This window comes from Takifugu rubripes, chromosome 21, assembly GCF_901000725.2.
Source record: "Takifugu rubripes chromosome 21, fTakRub1.2, whole genome shotgun sequence".
Classification (NCBI taxonomy): Eukaryota; Metazoa; Chordata; class Actinopteri; order Tetraodontiformes; family Tetraodontidae; genus Takifugu; species Takifugu rubripes.
The window spans coordinates 4,079,254-4,097,303 of record NC_042305.1 but is presented as its reverse complement, the minus strand read 5'-3'; the positions used below and the strand labels follow the sequence as shown (position 1 = coordinate 4,097,303).

The 18,050-nt window shown below is 42.9% G+C and overlaps 1 long non-coding RNA gene across 1 annotated transcript; it reads right to left on the bottom strand.

Annotated features, from left to right (window-relative positions):
- Positions 1-2,688: 2,688 nt before the first annotated feature.
- On the bottom strand, positions 2,689-3,691 carry LOC115247637 (uncharacterized). Its single transcript, XR_003886691.1, has 2 exons — positions 3,596-3,691; positions 2,689-2,952 (listed from the first exon to the last, which is right to left on the bottom strand). It is a non-coding gene; the product is annotated as an uncharacterized lncRNA (long non-coding RNA).
- Between the last annotated feature and the right edge of the window lie 14,359 nt (positions 3,692-18,050).

Here is an 18,050-nt window from a genome sequence, read left to right as displayed (position 1 = left end):
CCTTTGCCACACCCTGTTTTAGACATGTAGCCCACTGCAGCTCGTGTCTGCACACACGTGCAGCATGCACGCGCGCGCACACACACACACACATGCACACAAAGACACACACACTCGCGCATGAAGAAACTTTATCTCATCTTTGCAACTGTGCAAGAAAGAAAAGCAGCACAGCTCCATCTCTGAGAAATCAGCAACTGTGAGATAATTCTGTAACTAATAAAGTGAGTGGGGTGGGGTTGGGGGGTGAGGGGGGGTGTAGCCCTTTGATGGCTCAAGCTGAAAAGATATTTTATTATTTTTTTTCCTTTTTTTGTGTGTGTGGGATTTGCGATGTGCGATTCTATGGAGCAGGCTCGCTCCCCTGCTGCTAGGCTCTGGCTGGAAGCTGGCCCCCCTCTGGCTAATGTTATGGAGAATCGCAGGAATTTTATGGCTGTCTTTTCCTTTAGCCCCCTTCTTTCTTTTGTTCCCCTTTGAAGAATGACTTTAGACATTTTATTTACATATTTAACCACGGATGAAAGAGATGAAGGGTGAGGAACCAAAGCTCTGCAGGCTCTTCAGGGAATTCTGATCAGAAAAAAATAAATTGAAGCTAATGCATTTCTGTTTGCACAGTTTTTAAAATATATTGTGTCAAACACGCCACTGTGATGGTGACTCGTCAACAGTCAGTCAGTCTGGTTGCTGAATGGGAAATCTGATCTCCTGGAACACACTCAAAATCAGCGAGACTATTCAATTCATTGCTCTTAATTGCTGCACTGAGATAACTGGCATGCTGTCCCAACATGTGAGGTATGCTATGGGGAAAAACTGGGGGATGTTTTAGACATGTTTGGCATTGTTGCTGGCGTTGAAAGGGCATGTTGATTAAATGTACGGGTGGGGTAGGGCTATAATCTTCTTAACCAAGGCCCTCCTCTTCTCTTTCAGAAAGCACAATGAGAAGAAACAACACACTCAGTTGGAGGTGAGACTATTTGTCCACATGCCCCGCACATTGTCCGAAGATCCTGTTCCCCCTCTTGATTGCACACACTAGCCATTTAGGTCAGGATGATCCTATTTATCAACATAATCTGTCATTTTCATTCTCAACACCACTCTGTAAAATGTGAAGAGTTTGTATATAAGTGTACCTAAAAGACAGGAGTAAAAATATAAAAGCTGCTCTTTGATTACGCGCATTATTTGTCATTTCGCTTTCTTTGGTAACGGCTTCAAGCTTTAACGTCAAGCCAATTATTTAGCTCTGATATTCATGCCCCTCCACATTTTTTCATTGTAAAATCACTCTGAAAGTGGCTGAAAGAGGACTGCAGCAACCCAGCAGTGTTAAAATTCAAACCTAATCTTATTTAATGATAGAATATAATAGAAAAAAGATGTAGCCTAATGTAAAATAACGATTCCCAAGAATCCCAACCCAGCTCTGCCCTTTATCAGAGACTGGAGCATTACTTCTTTTGTTGTGACCCAAATTCATTCGTAAAAAAAAACAGCATCAAGGCACAATGATTAGATTGGATCAGATAAGGTTTGCATCCCAAATGTTTAAATGTCCCCTATCTGTGGACGAATCAACTGATAGATCCCAGGGGTTGACTTTAAACCAAGTTCTGGCATACTGTATTTGGGTGCCTATGCATACAAGTGGGCTGGGGGATGGAAGAATACTAGCTAGATCAACACTCGATCATTGTGTGAATAGAAATATGTCATATGACACAGGGTGATTTACCACTTTATTCTGTCATCATTAATTTTAGGGTGGTTGGATCCAATGGCTTTGAGCCAAACTAAAACGCTAAGAGAAAGACTGAGATGTTGAAGTATTACTGTTTGATTGACTGAAATGACTGATTGACTGCTTTAAAATACCTATACAATGCAGCAACACATTTTCAGTACCTTTAAACCACATACAGATATTGAGAACCCTTTACCTCATTTCACCTGTTTTGTGGTTGACAAGAGGAAGAAAATGAGCCTTTGTAAACTTTCCTGCGTTTAATGTCTAGGTGAGTGTAATTAATAACATCTGAAATCTAAAATGCAGCAGCATCTGGGATGAGGTGTCTTGGGCAGAAATCTTACATCATACTCTTTCATGTACGCTCATGTAAGAGCATGGAGAAGGACAGCGATGGACGAGGAGGAGGAGGAGGAGGAGAAGGGATGTTACTGGAGTTCAGCAGCATCAGCCGATCCTTGCCTTTACAGTCAGCTGTTTTTGGGGTTTCTTTTGTGAGGATGTGTAACTGTTGGACCGTATGGGGGGGGTTTCGGACGACGTACGTCGCTCTCATTCTGACATCACTTATCTGCACGCTCTCTCTAGTTTTTTTGTGTTGCAGCAGAGATATGCAAATGTTGATGACTCAATTTTTGCTTTTATTCAAATTAATTAGTGGCAGTTTTCGTGTTGTTCGCTTCTTTATGAATGAGGGATCGTGTTCCCTGGTACGTGTTCTAGTTACTCTCATTAAACGGAACTTAAGAAGACCCCCTGTGTAATTGCAGGTGTGTTTTTGGATCTTTCTTGGACCTACACACAACCAAGAACTGTTACAGATGCATGCAGAAAAAGCCCACACATGAGACATGAAGTTGATTCAGAGATGGCTTATAGATGAAGAAAGACTTGGGGAGAAGACAAAAAGTCAAAGGGGGGGGGGGGGGGGGGGGGGGTAAACATTTTAGTTCCTGTATCTAATGCTGGTGAAGGACACTGATGGCAATATTATTAACTGAGGTCCTCGTGGGGCCACTTGAGTGTGAATTGCTAATCAGGCCAGCCTTCTTCTGGTCTAATCCCTCTTTGAGTGGCCAGCCTAGAACAGCGCGTCTGGGGAGACTCCCCACTGCTTCTGGCTCCGGAGGCTCCATTCAAGTGCACAGCCATCCTGTCCGATTCCCACAGTCCCCTCACACTGTGCATTTCAGCTGGACACACAGAGAGAGAGAGGGGAAGAGAGGGAGAGAGAGAGCAAGAGAGAGGGAGTGAGAGAGAGAGAGAGAGAGTGAGATCCCCATCTAACCAAATTAGATTAGACCCTCTCTTTCTCCCCCTGCAAGGCGCTAGTCTTTTCTCTGCCTGGTCATTTATCCTACCCTTTTGTCTCTTCTTCATGAAAGAGAAACACATTCCCAAACAACCCTGCTCCTAAGAATGCACGTATTTTGAAAAGCAAAGGGATGAGGCAGCCATGTTCAGCAGACCTGAGGTGATGCTGTAATATCTGTCTTTGGTGTGTCAGAACTAATGATCTGCTGGGAGAGATCCGCGGCGTGCTGGTGTGGTTGTCAGTGTGGTGAGAACAGATCCAGCTGTGCATCTCGTCAACCGGATACCTAACAACAACAGAGCTGCTCCCGAGGTTCTCTTTATTGTGGCAGCTTGCTAACACTATTCCACATTTGCTTTGTGTAGACATAAATCCTCCCTGACTAGAATGGAGAAAATGTGGAGTGGAGTTTCGGTTGTACACTAGTGCGGGCGGCGAGGTTCTATCTTCAGCCATGTTGGCTCTAACTGTGTTATTGTATTTATCCAGAAAGTGAACTCAGAAGACACAACCTTTTCTACCTTAACCTTGGTGGTACATCAGTCAAGGTGCTCTGGAGAAGAAAATCATCACATTCGAAGGCAGGGAGGATAGATAAATTCCTCAAGTAGTCGTGGACACAGGCACATTTAGGCAAATTATAGGCCCGTGTTGAAAGGGTCTTTTGTAAGAAAACCCCAGTGAAAGCTTATTTCTCCTGGTTAAATGAGCAGCCGAGCTCTCCCAAAAGCAGCAAATTGAGATCAAAGAAAAATTAAAGCTGACGCGTTCAAAGCGAGATAAAAATGTGTGAGCCTGCAGCAATATTTTCTCCATTGATTTCCTCCTTTTTTGCACTCCCTGGGACTGTGCTGTGCTCAGCTACAGCATTGGAGACGCTGAGGCTGTGGGGGGAGAGAGAGGAAATGACACAATCGATGCAGACAGAAAAACACCGTCACAATAACGATCGGGAAGAAACAGATTTCACAGCCTGGAAGAGATCTAAGTGATTCGGTCACTTTTCATCGTTGCCCTAATCTGTTTTTCACTTTGCACTCTGTGAACTTTTGTGACAGTAGCATATAAAATGAGCTTGGTCTTGAGTTATCTGCTTAATTCTCTGAAAAGAAGAGGCCAAATTATTAAAGGTCCGGCCATGTTTAAGGAAACGTGGATGCAGCTGAACACCGATGGCCACCTTCACTCCAGCACAGCACAGATGACGTTACGTTCTAAGCAGAAAGCTGCACATTGGAAGTGTTGAGATGAGGCTCCCTTGAATGTGAAGTTACAGCTGCGACACGAGAGCAAACAGAAACGTCTTTGTTTTGTCATGCTCAAATCTCAGTAATTATGTGTAATTACCATTGCTGCAGGTTTTCACGAAGGTGTAAAGAGGTGAGAAAAGGTCTGGTTGAAGAATTCAGTGCTGTTTGAAGTGCGTGACAGATTGACAAGGTTCACGCTGAAACCTGAGCAGGTACGAACACATCCGACCCCAAAGACCAGGAGTGCTTGTCCCATTCTGATGTCTCTTTCTGCTCAGGAACAGTGAAAAAAAACACGACAGTTTCTGAAGAACTGTGAGTCAGCAGTTCGAAAGCAGACGAAAAGGTGAACTCTTTGCGCTCCTCCCGAACACAAGCAAGAGTGCATTTGCACAGCGTTCATGCTCGCTCCAGCTTTCCGTCGTGAGATGTAACGCCTGGGTGAGCTTAAAGCAACGCAAATCAAGCCAAGGAAAGTGTCTTTTAATGCGTTTCAGATATTGTTTCATAGCTGTGAGCAGTCTTACCTCATCTTTGACGGTTCCTCTTCACACACAGGGATCACTGTATCTGCAGGAATTCCTGAGGCTCAAATATCAAAATAGCGCTAAACAGCTCGTCAGTCCCCACCAAAAGACAGACGCCATTGTGTGATTGATGTCATTGGTAGTTTAAAAGAAGAAAAAATATACTCTGCAATGGTGCAGCTGCTTGATTTGGGCTTATGCTGTCCCCCTGAATCAGTCACAGTCATAACCAATTAAAATTCATGAACAAAGATGTGTCAGTGAATGAGAAAATGATTAAAAATGTTATATATTAAGCCTGCACGCTCCAAACAGACACATGACCGGAATGAGACACGAACCATAAAAAAACCAAACAGTACCTTGTGAATAGCTGGAACGCAGAGGAAAGAATGCAAATAAACACTGTTTTCAGAGTAGAAAAGCTGAAAGAATCACGGTAAAGCATCTTCTGTGTACTTTTATTATTATTTATATCCTCTCTTGTGTTCAGGGAGCTCGACTTAAATTCTACTGTTGCGCGTTTGCTCTAATGTTTTTAGGCTTTTTTTTTTGTTTTGGCGTTGAAAATTGCTGCAAATTTGGTTGGATAATAGATGGGATTCAAAAACTATACTGTAGAACAAAATGAGGCCTTAAAGAATCAAATTGGTGAGTTTTGGTTGGTCTGAGGGCGGCGGTAAAACTATGTTTTCACAAACTTCAGCCCTTGTCAAAGAGACGGTAACCCAGTTATCGACTGTGCCTGTGGGCTTTTTTTTCCCTCGCCTCACACTGAGCAAGTGCAATAGCTGTTTGACTCCTACGTGTTTGGTGTTCAAGAAATGTCCCAGACATTGATGTCAAACTTCCTGCCAAGTGATTCCACATCAGGGCCTCCTGTGTCATCGAACTGGGAGCTGTGAGGTATCCAGCATTGTTGGAAAACACAACCACTCTGACAGTCGGTGCTCTGGTTTGGAACTGTTTGAAATGCTTATGCGTCCTGCCTGGTACACTCCTGTTGAAGCCCTACAACCCTCACACGTGTCGTTTTGGAAAAGTGTTGTTTTTCTTATTAATCACCACCCAAAACACTTCATCTCCAGCAAACACGTTTCTTTTTTTCCTCAGTTAAGACAGTTGCTGCCTCCTGTCGCTCCACATGATGTTGCCGTAGATGGTTTAGTGAAGCGTCAATGCTTAAAAATACCGGTGCAAAGATAAAAGAATCCTTTTTTTTACAGTACAAAATATCTTTTCATTTCAGATCATTCTGATCAAACTTCTGACATCACTTTTCCGATTTTAATGACATCAAGTGGCAGAAAAAAACATTTTACTTGATTACTGTGACATGGTAGGTAACTGTGGCTAAATTCAAAGACTAGAGAGGGGAAATCCTAAAGAATAAGGATAAGAGATGACTACACTGATTACTATTGTGTTTTTTGTAATTTTTTCAAAAATGTGACATAGTGAATGTCTCAATCTCCTGATCAAACATTCTACTTTACTATGTTTGTAGGGTCTTAGGAAAAACAACATCCTCTTTCCTGTTTTGTGTAAATAATCCATTCCTCTGAAGGAGCCTCCATTGAAAGAATGAGCTGTCTTTGCTGTTGAGCGCTGTTGACAGTTGTCTAAGGTTCAAAGTGTGTCATGTGTTAGCAGTGTAAACAGGTTGATGTTGAATACACGGCACACTGCGGTTCAAAGAGGTCACCAGGAGTGAAAGACAACTCCAGCTCAGCTCCCCATGTTTCCTGTAGGACCCGGCTGGTGCGCCATCACATCTCTCTTCCCTATTTCAGATTGTCCTTTAGGCTTTAAGGCTTGGCTCACACTGCCAACTTGCCCTGTGTTGTGCAGATGTTCCTCACACGCTGGTGGCCATGACGGCTTCACTGGTGTCTGCTCATCTGGAGAAATAAATCTCGCACACTCGTGCACAGTCCCATTGATTTTAATATATATACCATGTACCTGTCTGCAGTCAACAACATGCATATCCAAAGTGGACTTTGTGGGGTAACAGTGTTTGGACACGGAACACAGGGAGAAATAAAAATACACCCAGCCCCAAAAGCCCAGCTCAGCTTTGTTGCTTGGTCATCAAAAGAATGACCTGATTGTCAAGACTTGAGCAATTGCTTAAAGCTGCCTCACTCGTTGAAAGAAACACACTGCAATGACATCTCTAATTATCGATTTTAGGAGACGACTTCTTCTACAAAACTTAAGCACTTGCTTAAATTAGCTACTCAATATAAACAGGAAGTGTCCATTCTATTTAACCTGCCTTCACGCGTTACAACATGTGGGGAATTACAGGGATTTGTTTCCTGGCCTGCGTCACACTATTAAAATGAGTAATCTAGTTCTCATCACATACTGAGCAATACACTTCTGTTGGTGGGGCAAACAGTTATTGGCATCCTGTTTATTTGAAGAGAGTCTACTGGTTTGTTCCCATTTTCCTCATGGGAGGAAGTTATGTCTCTGGTGCAGATGCTGTTTGTCAGAAGTCAGGATGGTAAAACTTTGAGCTGGCGTGCAACAGAGGAGTTTCATCCAAATTGGATTACAACAATGGCTTGCGCAAGCCTTTATTTCATTTCATGAGGAACAATGCATCGTTGGTGGCATTTTTCCCACAAACACACAAAAGGCAACGCTGTGTTTCTAGAGCCATATGCTTTTCACATTTTGTGATATTTTTGTTTAATCTTGATTGATGTATGTTCAGAGAACGATGAGTCACTGCAGGGCATTAAAATAATGTAACCATTGTAAAGAACTCATAATGTGGATGGAATCATCTTGAACAGTCGTCCTTTCATCTCGAACAGTCGTCGTTGTTTTTATCTTCTGCATCTCAGGCCTCTTCTATGCTTTCAAACAAAATGATGATTTTACAGACGATTCTCATAATTTTTATCATATGAGAGTGAAAAACAGCCGCAGACTTGATGGTTTAGTAGAATAGTGGGGTCGTGTAACCCCTCAAACACATTGTAATAGGTTCGATTGGTTATCATTCCTGTTGTTTGGTCTCAGATGTTTGTAGAGAAGTGCAGCCCTAGAGAAGAGCCTACTGAAGTTCTAGAACAATAACAGTGACTCTGTTTCCAAGGAAGAAAACAGGGGGTATGTGTCCTAGCAAATATATCACCCATAAACTTAGCAATGGCTCCTGGTGCGGAATATTTCGCAATAATGTAGTCACAATTTCTATATTCTTATTTAGTTATTCTAGTTGTAATACAACCAAAATGACTCCGTGTGACTAGAAACCAGCTGACTGAAATCAGCTAACGGCCGTTAGTAGCCTAATCAAGAAACAGCCTGTTTTGCTTCGTAGCAGCAGAGGAAGTTCTATCATCAGCGGTACTCTTTTCGATCTCGACGGTCTCGCTGGTTTTTGAAGCACAGCTTTCTCATCACGACTCTTTTTAAATGTGGTTCTTTAAGTTGGATTAATATCCCATATATTGAAAACTACTGTAAGAGACAGATGAAGCTGAATGACCTCTGAGAGTTCCTAAGACCCTGCAAATGGACTTTGGGAGCTCTGATTTCCTCACATAGAACCATTTTCTTTGTATTGATCCCACATGAGTTGAGACACATTTGATTTTATTTATTGTAGTTCTAAATGATTGGTTCAAAAACTGACTTCAGGAAAAGAGCAGTGGGCAGTTGGGCAGATATTCAAGAGCAGCAACACAGAAGGAATTCTTCCCCCCATCAAACCTTTTATAAAGACCCGCCAAGAATGCTTCAACCAAGAATCAAACAAAGATTTAAAGGCAGGTAAAGGTAGTAACTGTTTACAAAAGAGAACCTCCAATATCGTGGGGGGAATGTGGTTTCCTGATCCTGTCAATCCCGGGAACCCCACACACTGTCCGCAGGACATGACTATCGCTTCCACTCCCCTCTTAGTCAGTTGTTGGGGCGAGAGGGCCACCCTTGTCTTGCTGTCTTTCTGCAAAAGTTAAGAGATGTGAATGAGCCAATCCTGTGTGTGCCCTGGCAAGACAGAGCAGGTGAAGAGGGGTGGAAGGTGGTTTTCAGGTAAGATGGCTTCAGAACAAATATAGTCTTACACCAGTAAACAGTGACAGAAAAGGGAAAAGGAAAGACACACGGAGGCAGGGGGAGGGGGGGTAGAACTGCTCTGTAATAACAACATGGTCTTAAAAAGCAAATACCAAGCCCTAGCAACCTCAGCCGAGATACAGAGAAAAGGGAGGGGGGCAGAGAGGAGGGGCTACAAAAAATAGGCAAAGGGGAGTTGAGAAGCACCACAGAGAGCGACCCCGCAGTGACCTCGGCTATCCAACAATCGTCCCCTGCCAGCTGGAGCCAGGGTTAGAGGCGAGAGCGAGGGGCCGGGCAGGTTCCTCTCCGATTTATGACTGACTATAAGGCCTCTGAAAGAAACCCAATCACCCAGGATTCCTGCGCAGCATGACTCTGGCAGGAGAGAATAGATATCCCAGGAGTGTGGGATGAGGGCTTGGGCAGTAGAGCCAACAGCTTATACACAGAGGGCCACTTTACCACAGTGAGGACCACTGGGCATTGGCTCTATTATCTGCTGTTGAGAATGATATCATTGCACTAGACCGACTCTACCCGCGGTGTCTCCATTCAACGGCTGGCCAACATCGTCCTCTGAACTCCTCTCCCACATATTTCACAACTTAGATTTTACTTGCACCAGGCTAATTGCACTCTCTGTCTAATTAGCAGAACATTTAATGGTTATTACATTTTCAACATGCTATCAGAAGAGAGTGGAAAAAGGAAAGGCAGGCTGAGAGTAGGGCATGAAAAGAAAGGGAAGGCAGCTGTCTTTTAAAGCAGGGTAAGCCACGCTTGGAGCTACCCCGCTGATCCATTAGCATATCTGAATGATCCTGTTCCTGCACAGCCACCACCACGCTGCAAGGTGGCACATCTGAAGAACGCACCCTTTGAATACGCTCGGAAGCTGGAGAAACTCTTATTTTTCATCCCGTTTGAAAATCCGGAGACAAGTTGATGCTCGAGAAGCCAACAAAAATAAAAAAAAAATAGAAAGGGGGGGAAGGGAAAGAAAAAGTTTGAGATTTCGAAGAGGACAGAATTTTACAAGCTTTTTGAAGTTGAGATGCTCAATAATTCACTTGATGTTACAAGCAGCAGTGAGGCAGTGTGGGGGAATACAACAGATTTCTCCTCTTTTTTTCTTTTATCAATAAAAGTGTGCCACAAGCCTGAATACACACAGTGCAAATGTAACATCTTGTCTAAAAAAACACACTCACACTCAAGCAACTGCGAATGAAAATCATTTTCAATCATAACTCTTCGAAAATTAACTTGTGGATCTATTTTTAACAATGATAATGCCACCTCAATATGCATCGAGTTCATTATCTTATGCATAGGTTTAATCAAATCACAAACCTCAAACCATTTGATTCAAGAATCAAACAAAGATTTAAAGACAGGTAAAGCTGGATGCACCCCATCTGGGAGACACACCCAACATCCTCTACACAGCAAACAAATAGGGAGTTTTGCGCAGATGTCTATTTTCTAACATAATCTTATTTGTAAAATGTCTCTGTGCATAGCTCTCTCTCTCTCTTTTTCCCTCCCTCTTTTTGATTAGCCTTGAAGTTGGTCTCCCCTCGGTCACAAAGCGCACTTCTATTGACTGGTTCCAGCGAGGGTATTGATGGTTCCATAATTTGGGCACAGAAACACAAAAAGGCTGACCCCCGCTGCGCTCAGCACGACAGCCCAGTCAGCAGGGATGCTTGCATTTATTAGCCTGGGAGAGGAGCTCCTGCAGAATTAAAGCACATTTACCCACCCATTGATCTCTGTCATGAAAACAATACTCGCCTCCCTCTCTGGCAGCAAGCTAGGCGCTGCATGCTCTGAGGTAATTCAGCAGCCACAGAAAATATAATGGCGCGCACCCTCAGGCTCCTAGCAAACTATTTGAAAAGTGAGAGAAATAGGATAAAACAAAAACTCTGAGCCACAGTGGATCATCAATCCACCTGTCCAATTGTAATGTGCCACGAATGTGAATTGCGCGTGTAATGGTTGTGCGTGTGTGTTCAGGTAAACCGCTGTTATTTCTGACCGTGTTGTGACATGTTCAACACCGCTTTCTGTCCCTCCAGAGGATCCTGCTCTGCTCTTTGTGCTGAAAAGCTGCCTGTGGATGGGAGCGAGTCCACGGGCTCAAGCTGCCGATCCTGGACTCCATGTCTGGCTACTCGGATGAGAGATGCGGGGAATTCTTGCATTGCTTCAGTCTCTCTAAGAAACTTATCTGCCGGCTGCTGGACAGATTGAAATGGAGAGATACAGGCAATGAAATGAGAGAAGTACGTTCCTAAGCACCCTCCTCTTTCTGGAAATCTGCACGTAATAGCCTTTATCACTTCCAAAAAAATACCAGAGAGCCGGTCACAAGGTGGAGCATGCTTGCCTCTATCTTTTTTATCTTTCCGTATCTATCTGATCAGGTGTGCATGTTCATCATTGTTTCCCCAATGGTTGACTGCTTTGAACTGGATAAAGATGAGTTTAAGAAGGGGGGAAGAATTTTGTCTCTTCTAATCTTTGGTTTAAGATGACGTTCTTTTATCTTCTTCTCTGGGTTGGTTGTTCTTACAGGAGCATAAAGTTGCCATCAACTTGAATCAGGCCTTTACATGTGGAGGCTAATCTCTGTTCCTCTTCATCTGTAATAAATCCAAAGATGGCTTAGCAAAGCAGTGAGATTAAACAGATACAGGAATGGAAGGAGAAGTACCTGAAGGGAGAGAAAAAGAGTGATTGATTTTATACCTTCAAAACATTGCTTTGTGATGTTTCAAATTATTTTGAGCTGTAATTTGTGTTTGTGTAGCAAAAAACCCAAAGCTCACATTCCAATGCGTTTTAGCAATGGCTCGATATTCTCCCACATATTCTGTCCACAGTAGAAGACACAGAAAGTGCGCCTTTTGACTTTTCCCAGGCGCCGGACATGCACAAGCTAATGTAAACAGGAAAATGGGTGTTGTTTTATCTGGATACAGGTCACATGTCGAGCTCTCGGTGAACCAGCAAAAACTGCATCAAAGAACATTAACATGGCAGCCGCTATAAAGTTGTGGTGTATAACCACCATCTGTAATGTTGCTGCTCTCGGATGAGACTCGCTTAGAAAAGCTCACTTATTAAAGTTTCTTGTGGAAAAAGGGACAAAAGAGATTACACCTACACATCAATTTTTTTGACCAGCAATTCTGATCCTGGTACAGAGGAAACTGTGGAACTTAACCTACATTATCATCAGAGGATGAGTTGCCTGGCAGACCTTCTGCAACACACAAGAAAGAGTCTCGAGGAAGCTGTAAGTTGGCGGAGGACTTCATAGAAACTGTTCTCCCTTTGAATCGGTTGTGTGTTTATGTGCGTGTGTGTACACAGGCCTGACTGTTGACCCAAGGAACCAGCAGAGCTTTGATGCTGCCCTGAACAGCTAGTGTCCCATAAGCAGGGAGGGGGAAGTCTGTCTGGAGCGGCTGGTCAACTCTTTACACACAGGTCGAAGTGTTGACACGTGACACAAGAAGACAGAGAATGTCACACTTCACACACAGTTGAAAGGAGCGTATCTCATTATGGCACCTCGAGCCGCTTTTGTCAGCTGGGGTTTGATGTGCAGAGAGGAAGGGCTGGGGGAGACGGCGTGGCCTGTATGGCCTGCCGTCACCATGTTTGAAGTGACTGTTGGGACAAGGGCTTTCATATTTACAGAAAGAGATGAAAACTCCAGCCATGACAGTGATTGGCACTCTGTTTGGCCAGTGTGATAAATGGCTTGAGCTCATCACCATTTGCACACACCCCGTTCATCAACCCTGCTGCATCCCCGGGGCTTTTAAAAACACTGCTTTGCAGGCACTTTTTTGAATCCTCAAGCATGAAACTTCCTTTAATCTATTCTTACTCAAAAAGCCATTCAAACATCTTACATAAATTATGCTCTTAGCATTAGAATCAAAGGCAATCATCTCTCCTCGTGCTGTCAGTGAACCTTTGAGAGACACATACATTCAGCCTTGTGTTGTAGCATATTGTACCCCCAAAAGGGACTTTGAAACATGGCTGGTGCTCAACATAAGACAAATGTAATGTCTCATAACCCCAACATGTATAGGGAAAACCTCTGCTGTGAAACAAACTACATCGGCTCCACCCAAATGTTTGCACTGTGGCTGCTAATAACACATTGTGGGTTGGTTCAGAGCTCTTTTTCATGGATGAAGCTTCACTGGTTCTTTCCAAGCCGAGATCCAAACCCATCTTCTACTGGTTGTGCAATTTGGAGCAGGAATATTGACAAAAGCAACCAGTCACACCGGTAGAACCAGAGCAAATAATGATGACAAAAAAGACACGTGAATCACAGGAATCGTTCAAAGATCTTTTCAAGAGAACTTTCAGTTTTTGTACTTCCAGGCTCCAGGTCCAAATGCCAAATCTTCTGAGAAAACACAGCAAGCTTGAATGTCTCTCCCTGGATTTCATTTGATTGTTCAAATAACAAGAAGCGCATAATGAGTCAGTTTGTGTTGTAAATATTCCTCCCTTCCTGTCTGTCTTTATAGATGAAGTCATTTCATGTGGCCTGTTTCTAGTGTGTAACAGGAAGGGTATCTCCCCACAACAGCAAATATGCTTTGAATTATCATCTTTTGTCCTTCCTCTGCTTTACAAATGGCAGAAAGACTTTGTTGTAAAGACGAACACGCATCCAACTGCCACAGAAGGTCGTGGACAGGATCCTACTTTGTAATAAACACAAGGCTCTTTCATAAGCGTTAGAAATAAAATAAAGGTTGTGTGTCAGAGATAAGTAGATGGTGGATGTAAATAGACTCTGGTCATATCTTTCTTCAAATAGTGGGAAAGGAAAAGTCAGGAAACACACAAAAGGGACCAAAGGGAGTGGAAACAAAGCGAGAGCTGCAAGATAATGGCAAGGTCAAGTGTTCCCTCAAAGGCCCATTTCAGTCACAGAATGATAAGGCCCAGCTGCTGACAAGGTGTGTGTGTGTGCGTGCGTGCGTGCGTGCGTGCGTGTGTGTGTGTGTGATCATTTCTGCGTCTTTCAGCTCTCTAGCACCTCCTGTTGGAAACAATGGCATATAAAAGTAAATTCAGTTGCCCAACAGCCTCTTTTCCACCTCCAATCAATCTTTTTCAGCATTTTGTGCTCATATTTGTCACATTTACGTAGTTTAAAAAAAAAAATAATTGTGGGGTCCTGAACTTCCCAGGGAATTTTCAGATCTTTATTACATTTTTCACATGTTCAGCTGCAAATACAGGAAATACTGTAAATACAGGAAATACTGTAAACAGAGAAAAGTCCTTAAAAAGCAAATACAGGTTTACAATAGTGCATTATAAAAAAAAAAACATAGAATGATAAGGGACCATATCATATTGTCCTGTGAATAAATATGACCATGAAATATCAAAAATCATTGAATATATATTATTATTCTTTCAGTTCCTTTAAAGAGATATTTTCTACTGACTTGGATATAAATCAGAGATGTAAATGTCGAGGACGGTCAGGATTCAAGGTAAAAATAAAACATCGCCACAAAGATCTTGTTTCCTGAGGCAGCAGCAAACAGGCCACATCTGTGTAAATAGGGAAGGTCTATTTACATTAGCTTTAAAAGATGAAGTAGAGTTGATAAATGTGGTGCTACTCTTGCTGAATCACATTTTTAGAAGGTTGCTGTGATGGATGGATGGATGGATGGATGGATGGATGGATGGATGGATGGATGGATGGATGGATGGATGGATGGATGGATGGATGAAAGGGTGGATGGATGAATGGATGAAAGGGTGGATGGATGAAAGGGTGGATCAATGAATGGTGGATGGATGGATGGATGGATGGATGGATGGATGGATGGATGGATGGATAGATGGATGGATGGATGGATGGGTGGATGGATGAAAGGGTGGATGGATGGATGAAAGGGTGGGTGGATGAAAGGGTGGATGGATGAATGGTGGATGGATGAATGGTGGATGGATGGATGGATGGATGGATGATGAATGGTGGATGGATGCATGGATGGATTGATGAAGGGGTGGAGGGATGGATGAAGGGGTGGATGGATGGAGGAAGGGATTGATGGATGAATGAGGTGCTGTGTGGATTTACAGATGGATGGATGGATGGATGGATGGATGGATGGGTGAATGGATGGATGGATGGATGGATGGATGGATGGATGCATGGATGGATGGATGGATGGAAGGAAGAGAGGGTGAAAAGAGGAGAAGAACATTCCACATCGTCCTCCTGTCCAGACAGGTGTCTGTTTTCTCTCCTTTGGGGCCAGTTTGGGGATATTTCAATCTAAATTTGACCCCAGAGCCTGAAAACAACATCCCGATGAAGGACCCAGGAATTCCTCATCAGACTTTCAAGTCTCCTCTGCCGCTAAGAGCCGGATCACAGACTGAGGGAAATTTGAGCAGGCAGCCAGCCTCCATCTGAGGTCAAGCATGACATTAACTATGATTTCAAACGACGACAAATGTAGTGTGAAAGGGCTACAGGCTCCTGAGAGTCTGTCACACAGCATAAAGGATGGGATTAAGTGGAGACTATCTCTGATGTGTCGCTCATGCAGGAGAAGAAGATGGAGGACACGAGATGAAGAGTCTTTCTACAAGTGCACTGGAGAGACGTGTTTCAGATGTCCATCCACAGACCCTCATCATTGCCTGGAATTCTGATTTTCTACCTGCTTAGAGACACAAAAGCTGTGGGGGAGGATTTGGGCTAAACGGGAGGGTGTGGATGATCCAGAGAGGTGGGCAGGATCAGTGAGACGTGATGCAGGCAGCACTTTGACCAGAGTCGTCTTTGAAGATGCCCAGCACAGAACATCGGGGGGCAGCTGGTGACTGCTTGATATTGATGATGCAGAGATCTTAAAGTTTGTGTTTGTGACTTTAAATCAGTTGGGAATTCACTACACCATTTTCCCGCTGCATTTGGGCAAATTCTGCTTCTGCGTCAGTGTCAAGTTTGGACCCACTGAATTATTATAGAAATGGCATTTTTGTCATGTAAAATTTTATTAGTTGACACCAATTTGGGGGCTCAATGTACAGTCAAATCAACTGGCTTGTTACTCAAGGTCCATAGTGTGTCACCTGTTTTAATTTATAGTATAATAAAGTTCCTTCTGTCATTTTTCAGATTTCCTAACTTCATTTAGAGATTACTTTCATATTTTTCAGTGTTGTCCTCCCAGTTGGAGCCAACATGTAGCATTGTGATGTTTTCTTTATTCAATCACATACTAAAATATTGTCTTGAGGGCAAATCAAGGATAGATGTGCTTAATTCATCTGACAGGTTTTCATCTTCAGCTTGATCAATCTGATATGATAAAACACACTGAAACTCGAGTTTAAATGCTAAATATGTTCGAATTTAACCCCACATAAGGACACAATGAACACGATGGATGGTGTTTTTTATCATTTTGTTGGTGCAACATTACAAATGTCCAGGACATGTAAATTCACTAAATTGTAACGGAAAAAAGGTATTGAATCAAATAAAGCAGGCATTGCCATCTAGTGGTCATAATGATGTACTGTTTACATCGGGATTCAAATGTTAATAGTCGTTCGTAAATTTGATAGGAGTGTCCAATTTAGCAAATACATATTGAGGTTCAAATTACTTAAAATACTTTACTTACTTAATAAAATCCATTAACATTAATTGTACTTAGTCTTTTGATTAATAACAACAATAATAATCACCAGAAGTACAGTTCACGTTAGATATTTTGGTAATATGATGTAATTCAAAGCAACTGGAACATGATGTCTTAAGTTAAAATAATAATCTTTGGATGTTCCCAAAGAACTTGTAGATGAAGGTTTTGCTTACTAAATTTAATTATGTTATATTATCTTTTCTAACAACCAAGTTATGATCAAACCAATATATGAAATAATCCCAGTGCTTTCAGATAACTAAATATCTCCCACAGGGAAGAAGAGAGGAGATCTTCTGGGAATAGACAGTCTTTAATCCTCCATGACAGCATGACCAAACGCATGCTTCCAACCAAATGTCTGCCATATCTCTTGTTTGGTCCGCGTGCCTTTAATTGGACGTCTGAGAGAGGGTGTAGGAGACACCACCCACCCCGACTCTCTGTCAATCTTACCACTCTGCTTCAACCCAGGCCAATTTGACCTGCCAAGACCTGGGCCACATCGAAGGTGTGGAGATAAATCAGGGAGGACAGAGTTACCTTCACGTCAACTCTGCTGAATCCACCGTCTCTGCTGCTGCCGGAGGAGGAGTGTGTCCAGGGGGAAACACTCTAATCACACAGGAGCTCCATCTGCACACGCTTTTATCATTACACATTTTAGCATTTGGGTTTTTAAACCTTCACTTCTGCATCAAGAACACATCTTTGGTGGAACTTTGATCTTGAAGTTAGCGTTATTACTGTTGTCATCTGAATGTTTAGAGAGACCTTCTGCAAAATGTCTCCCTGAGCTTTGCTTTCTGTTCGAATAGTCTGACATTTATAAAATCGCTAGTTTAAAAAATTATTAAAGTACATCTTGTAACTGTACAAGATTTAGGGAATGAATACTGTAGTTTGAGGAATAAAATATTGCCACAAGTTCCTGGTAACTGTGTATAAAATCTGAGCAGTAACAAAGACAGACTCTGAATCCCGTCATTTGGAATGCTTGACTTTCCTCTTCGGTCCCTCGGTAGCCCTCCTGCAGCTCACCGAGTGTTCACAACATGAGCGATGGTGTCACAGGAGAGATCGTTCAAAATCTCACTTATGCTTGTGTCCTCTCCTCCTCTCAGCTGGCTGACAAGATGAAACCACACACCAGCCATCCAGGATGTTCCCGTGTTTGGAGGTCATGCATTGCTCCTCGAGTGATGAATGGCTCCATCCTGGTGGGCTTCAGCCAGGCAGCACAGTTGAGAGCAGCAGAACAACAGCTGGACAACAACACAACTCCAGCTGACATCTGTATCACCTCCACAGCGGAAAGAATTGAATCATGAAAGCTGCTCAGTGGAGCGACCCTTTTATTCGTGCTGCCATTCCTGCTGA